This window comes from Aythya ferina, assembly GCF_964211825.1.
Source record: "Aythya ferina genome assembly, chromosome: 24".
Taxonomy (NCBI): Eukaryota; Metazoa; Chordata; class Aves; order Anseriformes; family Anatidae; genus Aythya; species Aythya ferina.
The window spans coordinates 5,267,565-5,275,798 of record NC_140322.1 but is presented as its reverse complement, the minus strand read 5'-3'; positions in this window follow the sequence as shown (position 1 = coordinate 5,275,798).

Below are 8,234 nucleotides of genomic sequence, written 5' to 3'. Positions count from 1 at the left end.
GAGTAAAGTACATGTATATGGTGATGAAGATAACGATGTCGACCTTATACTTAAGCTGCTGTTCTCATTGTTGAAAAGGGATGATTTCCCTTCTCTGTGCTTCATCTCATTAGTTCTGGGGACCAGGATACTCAACAATAGATAAGAAATCTGGAAGGGTGCACTGTCGTCTTAACATTCCTACTGATTTTAAATGTGCTTAAAATCACCACTCAAAGTATAGACCCATCAAAATCCTAGAGCAGTCACAAACAGAAAAGAACTTTCTGATCCTAAATTTGGCATTTGTTTAATTGTGACCAGTGAGCAAGAGACCAACCCAAAATTCAGCCAGGAAACTTCTCAGAAATAGGTGAAGAACCAGCTTCTTGCATCAAGTTCCAAACCAATTTCTTGCTTAATCAGGTGGAGAGAGAAAACCTTGGTTTTGAAAATATGAATAATCATTAGTCTGCAACACCTTCCAGTCATCGCCTGTCTGTCTTCTTGGTTACGGTCCTGAAAACCAGGCTGGATGCCGAAACTGGCTGCTTCCAATCCCATCAGCTACCAGCCCCTATGGCTGCAGTCCTCGAGGCCAGGTCTGGAGGGGGAATGGGGCTGGGTGACCTCCAAGGCACAAACCTGTGTGGAGCCTCCCCCCTTGTTAGTTGTTTAGGGAGATATTTGGAAGCACAGTCCCTCCCTTTGTAGGTGCCGAGGTGGGGTGTGACATCTTCACCCCACTGCCTGCCATCAACCAGGCCTGGGTCTGCCCAAGGCCTCGTTAGGAGAAATGCAGGTAGTTTTACTTGGCTTATAAACTGAAGAGAGTTCCTCAATGTGATCCAACTGAATGGTGTTAATAATCCTTTCTCATCTCTTTAAGTGGCTCAAATTCTGCTCCTAATTAAATTCCCATTAATTAGAACGCCCCAAGCCTCTTGGGTTAATTGACTTTGATAACAGAACTGAAGTAACTAAAATACACTCAGCATCTCATTGAGGTGAGGTTTGTTTCAAAGTGCATGAGCAGTCAAGCCTCCAGGTATACACCTGATCTTCTAAATGAACCTGATGTTTTGTGGCTTTCAGCAAGCCAGACCGTCTCTGCTTCGTGCACTGTGTTCTCTGAGGGGCTCAGAATAGCTCCCTGTGAAAGCCTGGCTCAGAAAAACCTACAATCTGATAAAATGTATAGATTTATTGTGAGTTTCCAGCCAGGTCAGGGCTGAGTTCTAGACAGGAAATGGTTTTGGTTTTCTGAAATGTTAGATGATTTGGCCAACACAAACCAAACACGAGCTGTCACCAGTTTGCTAAGAAGTCAGATGATGGCACTATCAATGCTGTTTTTGAGACTGATAAAAGACTCTTTTTAATATGCTACTGTTGCACTGTTTTTTCACCTCTGAACTGATTGATTTATGGATGTGAGTCTCTCTAAAATAGGTTGCGAACCAATTCACACAGATATGCTTAATGCTGCTCTGCACTTCCTTTTTTTTTTTTTTTCTTTTTTTTTTTTTTTCCCTAAAGCAGAAGAGAAATGAGCAGCAATTCTTTGCTACAGATAGAGGATTGAGCTGATAATGTCAGTACTGGCAGGCCAGATAAGTGAAAGTGACAGAACCACCTGCAGAAACAGCAGCATCTCATGGGGGCAGAGATGCTCTGGGACTCCAGAGATGTCCGTTAGATTCCCTGTCTGACTGTGGTTTTCCCCCACCTGACCTGAAGAAAAAGCTTTTGGTTTTGGTTTCCCCTCTCCCATTTCCCCTTTTGCAGAATGAAAATTAGGGAACTTGGCAGCTGGAAATGTGTTTGACATGAGTGGGAAGAGGGCATTTTGTTTTAAGTGTCTGTGCTGTCTTGCACTTTGCTTTGAGCACTTCTGTTGGGTTTAATTTATTTTTCTTCTCCTAGCATCCTGTGCCATTGCCTTCAGTCAGTGAAGGCCTCTCCCTCTGCTTTGTAATAAAAAGGGGTGGCTAAGGGAGCCACCCCTATGGCCCCCTGCTACCAAAACCTTGCCACGTAAACCCACTACACGCTTGAAGAAAAGAAGCTAAACCAAATACACCTCGCTGTTCTGCCTATGCCACAGAAAGGGAAACTGAAGCATGAAGGAAAAGGAAACAGCTCCTGCAATATAATGGGACCACTCAGAGGAGGAAAGGAAACTGCAAAACAGGTGAGGGTGGTCCTGGGCTGCTCTGAGAATCAGGCTCAGTACTTGAGACTGCAAGAAAGGCCTCTAAAGGTGCAAGCAAATCCCTAAAGGCTGCCTGCAGGTCATCCTCATGGCTGTCTGTTTTATTGACAGAAGGTAGTTCTACTTGAGGCACCTTTCCCCAGGCTTATGCTGGTCCTACTGGGATGGTGCTGCGAACCCAAGACAAGTGCTGGAAATCCTCCCATCTGCCACTCACAGCCTCATAGTGAGATGTTTGATAAACCTGTCCAGTGATTGGGAGAGTTTTCTGATGAAGAAAACCACCATGAGCTGCCCCAGCCATCCAGGCCACATAATTTTGTCAGAGATTTGGCACAGAAATTCAGTAAAAGTTCTGATTCTACAAATCGCGTTGGAGGGTAAACATCACCAAGCTGGCAGGCGGTACAGGGGCTGTAGAGCCCGGGGAGGATTGGAAGCATTTTTCTGGTGCCGGCTGCTATCAGACTTTGAAATGGCATCTGGAAACGTGATGTAACTGCTAGCAACTTGGCAAAAACAGTGCATAATGCGACAGGAACGACAGCGCTCAAAACCAGGCAGAACTAGTCATAGCGCCCACTATGATGGAAAGGGCTCTCCTAGCCCAAGGGTATCCTGATGTCCATCAGAGGGACATATAAATAGACCTTGAAGAGGGCAAAGACAGCAACTTGGCGGCATTCCCTGGCACCTCCTCAGGCTGATGTAAGCCCACGTGCTGACTGGCTCTGCAGCAGCTGAGGGAATCCCGGTGATGGATGCGTGGCGCTTCTCCAGCACCCTGTCACCGCAGACCGCCCTGCACCGCAGGGAGACGGGGCTGCCCGGCTGGGCTTTCTCCCTGCCTTCATTCCTGCTGCTTTGAGTGGCACCTACAAACCTGCCAGGATCAGACCCTAGAGCCTGGGACAGGTGCCATTATAATTGCATTAATCAAACATCATTAAAAGTCTTTTTTTTTTTTTCTTTAGCGTTCCTGCAGACAGTTCATTAAAGTAATTACTTACATCAGTCGAACGAAGTCGCTGCAACTGAAGTCCCCAGTGGTGGCCCAGAATGACAGACACTGACAAGCGTGGTCATGCATCAACCCAAATCCTTGTGCTGTCTCTGTTTTTGTCTGTGTGCCCATCCATCCATCAGGCCAGATGCCGCATGGACTCCAGCTGAGGATCTCCCTCATCCCTCTGTCTGTCCACAGGATTTCTGCAACATTTCTGCTGGTGAAACTTAATTCATAAAGCTCTTCTCGTCTGATCCCACAGTCTTTATTACTACACAGACCTTTCCTGGTCTGTTTGAAAGGTTTGCTTTGTTCTGCTATGTTGGCTCATTCACCTTGGAGAAGAAAAACTGCCCACATGGTGACCTTCATCTTCACAGGTAGTAAGTCTTCTCCTGCTGCTTCATTCAAGCAGTTTAGAGGGACAGAGCCTTCTGGGCCAGGCCAGCACTGGTGGCACTGCCCAGGTGGAAAAGTCAAGGCATGAAGGGATCTGCCCAAAGCTCTGCAGGTGGTGGTCTGCCGGAGGGCCAGGAATAGCGCCCAGGAGGCAACGTTGGCCTCAGGGGAATGTGGGCAAGGTTAACACGGCAAATGAAAACAATCTCTCTGAAATAAATGTGACCCATAAAACACATAAACATTGACTAGCCATAAACAGCATTTACTATTTACAGCATCAGAGCAGGAGGATATTTGCCAGCCATTTGCAGCTTAAAGGATAAACAGTGGTTCTTTTGATCTTGAGTTGTCAAAAGGACTGTATTTAAAGCCATTCCTTTCTCCAGTCTTTCACCCTTTACATCATTTGTTTTATACTTTATACTGATCCCACTGCTGTAAATATCACTTCTGCAGTACAGTGGTGGTGCAGCAAATAACTTTTCTGATAAAGAAGCAGACTGGGAGGGACTCCTCCAGTCCCCTAACTTGTACAGAAACACTGCAGGGATAAAACATGGGAACTGGAGCTTTGACTAAATGGCAGCTTTTGTAACTATTTCTCTGAGTATTTGAAAAATGGAGGCTATGAATCCATCTCAGAAACACTCACATGGGAACATCAAAGGAAACCTGAAAAAGACAGAAAAATTACTGAGTATTTTGCTAAACGTAGGAGTTTTCTGGTGGCTGGCGGGCAAGAAAGCTGTGTTTACTACAACCACCACGTTTGTTTAGAGTGAAATAAAACTCAACAGTAAACTACTCAGGATTTGGCTGCTTGTCTCTTCCCAAGCACTCTCCTTGCTCTGCTGCCTCCATGGCCAACTGGCGTGACTTAGCCACATTGCCAGATTCCCTCTAGGAAGTATTTACAGCCCAGGGCTACAAACACTGTGCTTTCTTTTTAAGGAAAATCCAACATTTTAAATGCCTTCTGTCTGAACCCTAGCGGAAATTTGGAAATGTCCTGACATCCTGGAGGTCTGATTTCCTTTTTCGCACAGAAAACCACTCCCTTCTGCTAGGTCATTTGCATGGAAGTGACTTATGGACTGATTCATTTTGATTTTGTCATTTCAATTCATTGCAGCGTGACATTTATGCTGCCATATTAAATGTGGTAATGGTGTATTTATTGGAAACATGTAAATATAAAACTAAAATGCCTTTTTAAAAGAAAACAAACAAAAGAAATTGGAAAACTAAAATGCCAAATCAAAACAAAGCGTTTCTGCATTATCAGAACTAAAATGTCATTTTTCTTGGCTTTTTCCATCCAATCTACAATCCTGTGAAATGTTATGCATATAATGATAGAGAAAGCATCTCAATTTATACAGTTTATGCCATCAGACATTCTTGTTGTACGACAGCAGAAGCCAGCAGCTTTCCCAGCTGATCACTACCTGTATCAGTATGGGTTTCCTTCCTTGTAATACTTTTTCTTAAACTGGGATGTGCTCTTTCCTGCCCCATCCCTAGGCTGGCAAATGTGATGATACAAAGCATGAAGGCACCAAGCAGCAGGGTAGTGTAGGATTGGGGTTTTAGGAAACAGGAAAATGAGTTAGAAAAGCAAGGGAAGATGGGAAGGAGAGCACAGCACAAGGAGCAAACCACAAAGTTTGCAGTGTGCTGGAGCATCATGCAGAGCTTGCAGGTGCTGAAGGAAAGCCTATCTCCTGCTTGGATGCAGAGGCTGATGCTTACTTTCCTGATCTGTCATGCTGGGGAGGACAAGCTGTGTTTCCTAATTTCCTCCTGCTGTCCCTGACTGCCTCTGGAAAGGCATTGATTTTAATTCAGTCTCATCTGTGCAAGCAGAAGCCTTGGCTATAGCTTGGCTGTGTCACTTGTTACGGCAGTGCAAAGCTCTCTACCCCACTAAGCACTTCCAATTTTATTATTTTCCAGCCGAAGTCTCCCAGCGGTTCAAGCACTGACGGTGAGCTTCATTTCACACTGCCATGTCTCTAAGTGTGTCTCATCTGTGCCGTGACACCCAGGCACTGCAGCCAACTCATCGCAGCCGAGCCTCCCAATGGGCATCAGTGAGCACAGCCTCACACCAGTGGTCATGAGACAACCCCAGCATCTCCAGCCCCTCCGCCCAGCCACTGCTGATGGAGCTCAACAGGCCATTCCTATAGAGAGGTCGCATATTGGAGATTTCTCCAAAAATGACATTTGTCACCTCCAGCCTGAGACTAGTCCAGGCAGGGCCATAATCTGAGCACAGAAGAGCAAGGGAACTTGCTGCAAACCCAAGCCAGAAAATCCCTGTGGGTACAGTCTTTGCCTTTCCCTGCCCCCTTCCTTGCCATGACACAAAGCACATACGTGCCTTTCCTCTTCCATCTGCACTCGGATAATAACAAAACGGGACCATGGGGGAAAAAATCTCCCTGGCTACACAGCTTGCCACAAGGCTGAAGCACTTGATTTTGGCAGGAGAAAGTCAGGCCCGGGATTCTCCAGCAGAGGAAGAGAAGTGAGGATCTGGGCTGTACAACAAGTGCTCCTTCAGCCGAGGGACTCGGACATGCAGGAGGTGTGGGGAGAGCGGCGTTTCCTCGCACTGGGACACGAGAAGCCTCCAACAGCAGCTCTGCAGAAGGGCAGGGCCGCTCTGGGGCCGGCGTGAGCCATTAATGTCTCGTCTGTTTACGTTGCAAGCGGGCTCGGGAAGAGCTTTAAATGCATATTTTCCTCTTGAAATATTGAACCCAGTGTTTTCATTTTCGGAGGCCTGGGGAAAAATTATGTTTCATATTTTAAAAATAAACACTGCTTTTACAGAGGTATAAATGCAGACCTATAGTATCCAGCACACCTTTGCCTCTTGCCTTATTTTCAAAGCTTTAATGTTGCTTGTGTGCCCCAACCTCTGCTAGTGAAAATATTCACCTGAAATGTATTTATCTTTCTTTGCTAATTAGCAGCAAAATGACACAGAGAAACTTTATATTTTCCTCAGCAAGAACAGCCATAGAGACTTCATTTATGGAGGGCTCTGAATGATCCCTATTCATGGCAAGCAAGTACTGTCTGCACCAATAGGGCCTTGTATGCATGGCAGAGCAATGGGCAAAACCCCATCACAGAGACAGCTGGAAGCAAAATCTCCAGGATTTTATGTTTTTATTTCACTTTGTTCCCTACTAATTGTAAATGTGTGTGTTTATCTGTTTATCTGTTTATCTATCTGTTTTGTATATCTGAGGGACAAATGTGTCTGTGTGCATATGAGCACACAGGTGATATCAGTGTGTAGGATTTATGCCTATTTGCACCCATGCATGTATAAACACATCCACAAAAAGCATGAATGGAAGAGACCTACATGTCTGTATATATGCCACATACAAATGTATATATATGAGCAAACACATGCAATGATGTATGTATTGCATGTATTTTCATATGTATATATATATATATGATATATAAGCATTTATATGTTCAGGTTTTATGCAGGGTCATTTGTATATGCACACTAATAGGTGAAGGTCTGCATGTGTTTTCTATATTAATCCACACTCATATTCTGCAATTTTCACATCCTACACAGTAGCCCTTTTAATCCCAGGGGTTCCTCTGAAGTAGGAACCAAACGAAACAAGATGCCACCAAGCTTGGAAAAGGGAAGGTGGCTCCAGACCTCAGTGACAGAAAGAGGTGAAATGGGAGCAAGAAAAAGTTCAGGTGACGCATTTGTTCCTCCAGGCTAAAAATTTCCAGCCAGCTCCAGAGAGGCTGGAAAGCATGTCCCTGGCTGTGTTTGTGTGTATCTGGGATATCAGTGGGTCAAATCCATGCTGATTTTGCATGAAAACATAGCCATGTTTTAATATTTTAATTAACACTTTTAATGTTGGAAGAGTTAAGAATAGTCTGGCAACTGCACTAAGGGCAGGTCCTTTTTTTTTTCCTAATCAAAGAGCCCTTCTCTCCGGGAAGTCTCAGTCTCTGTTGAAGCACTTTTGGAGTAAAGAGAGACTCTGAATAAGGGAAGGGAAACCAGCCTTTGAATTACAGGTAGTTTGCCATGGCACTGCACTAACACAATGCAGATGCAATGGATGAGTGCTCCAAGGGTGCAGCTGAAAGGTGAGCAAAGACTAATCCATCACAGTGGAAGGGCTTTAATCAGCTGACAGCAGTGTAATACTGCAGTTAATAAAAAGAAAATAGATGCACTGCTTTGTGATGGATCCATCATTAAATTCATCTTACTCTAGTACAAAATCTCCCTGCTGTTCTTCCATAAAGAAGACATTGGATTTCTGCTCACTTGCAGCATCATCTGTCTTATTTGTTGATTCAGATTATTGGCTTCTTGTGGCAGGAGCTGTATCTCCCTCGTGTGTACGGACCTGAACGCTCTGCTGTTAAAAATAAATCAAACTTATAATCTGCCTGTCTATCCTGAGTTCCTTGTCTATTTATCTAGTTTAGACTACTGACTTCTTTCTCTCTCTTTCCCCCTGCTCTCCTGTGCAGGAGCACAGCCTCATAGAGAAGTGCCTGTTCCCTGCAGGAAGAAATTTGTTCTCCATCCTGCACTTTTGCCTGTGCCTGCCCAAGCCT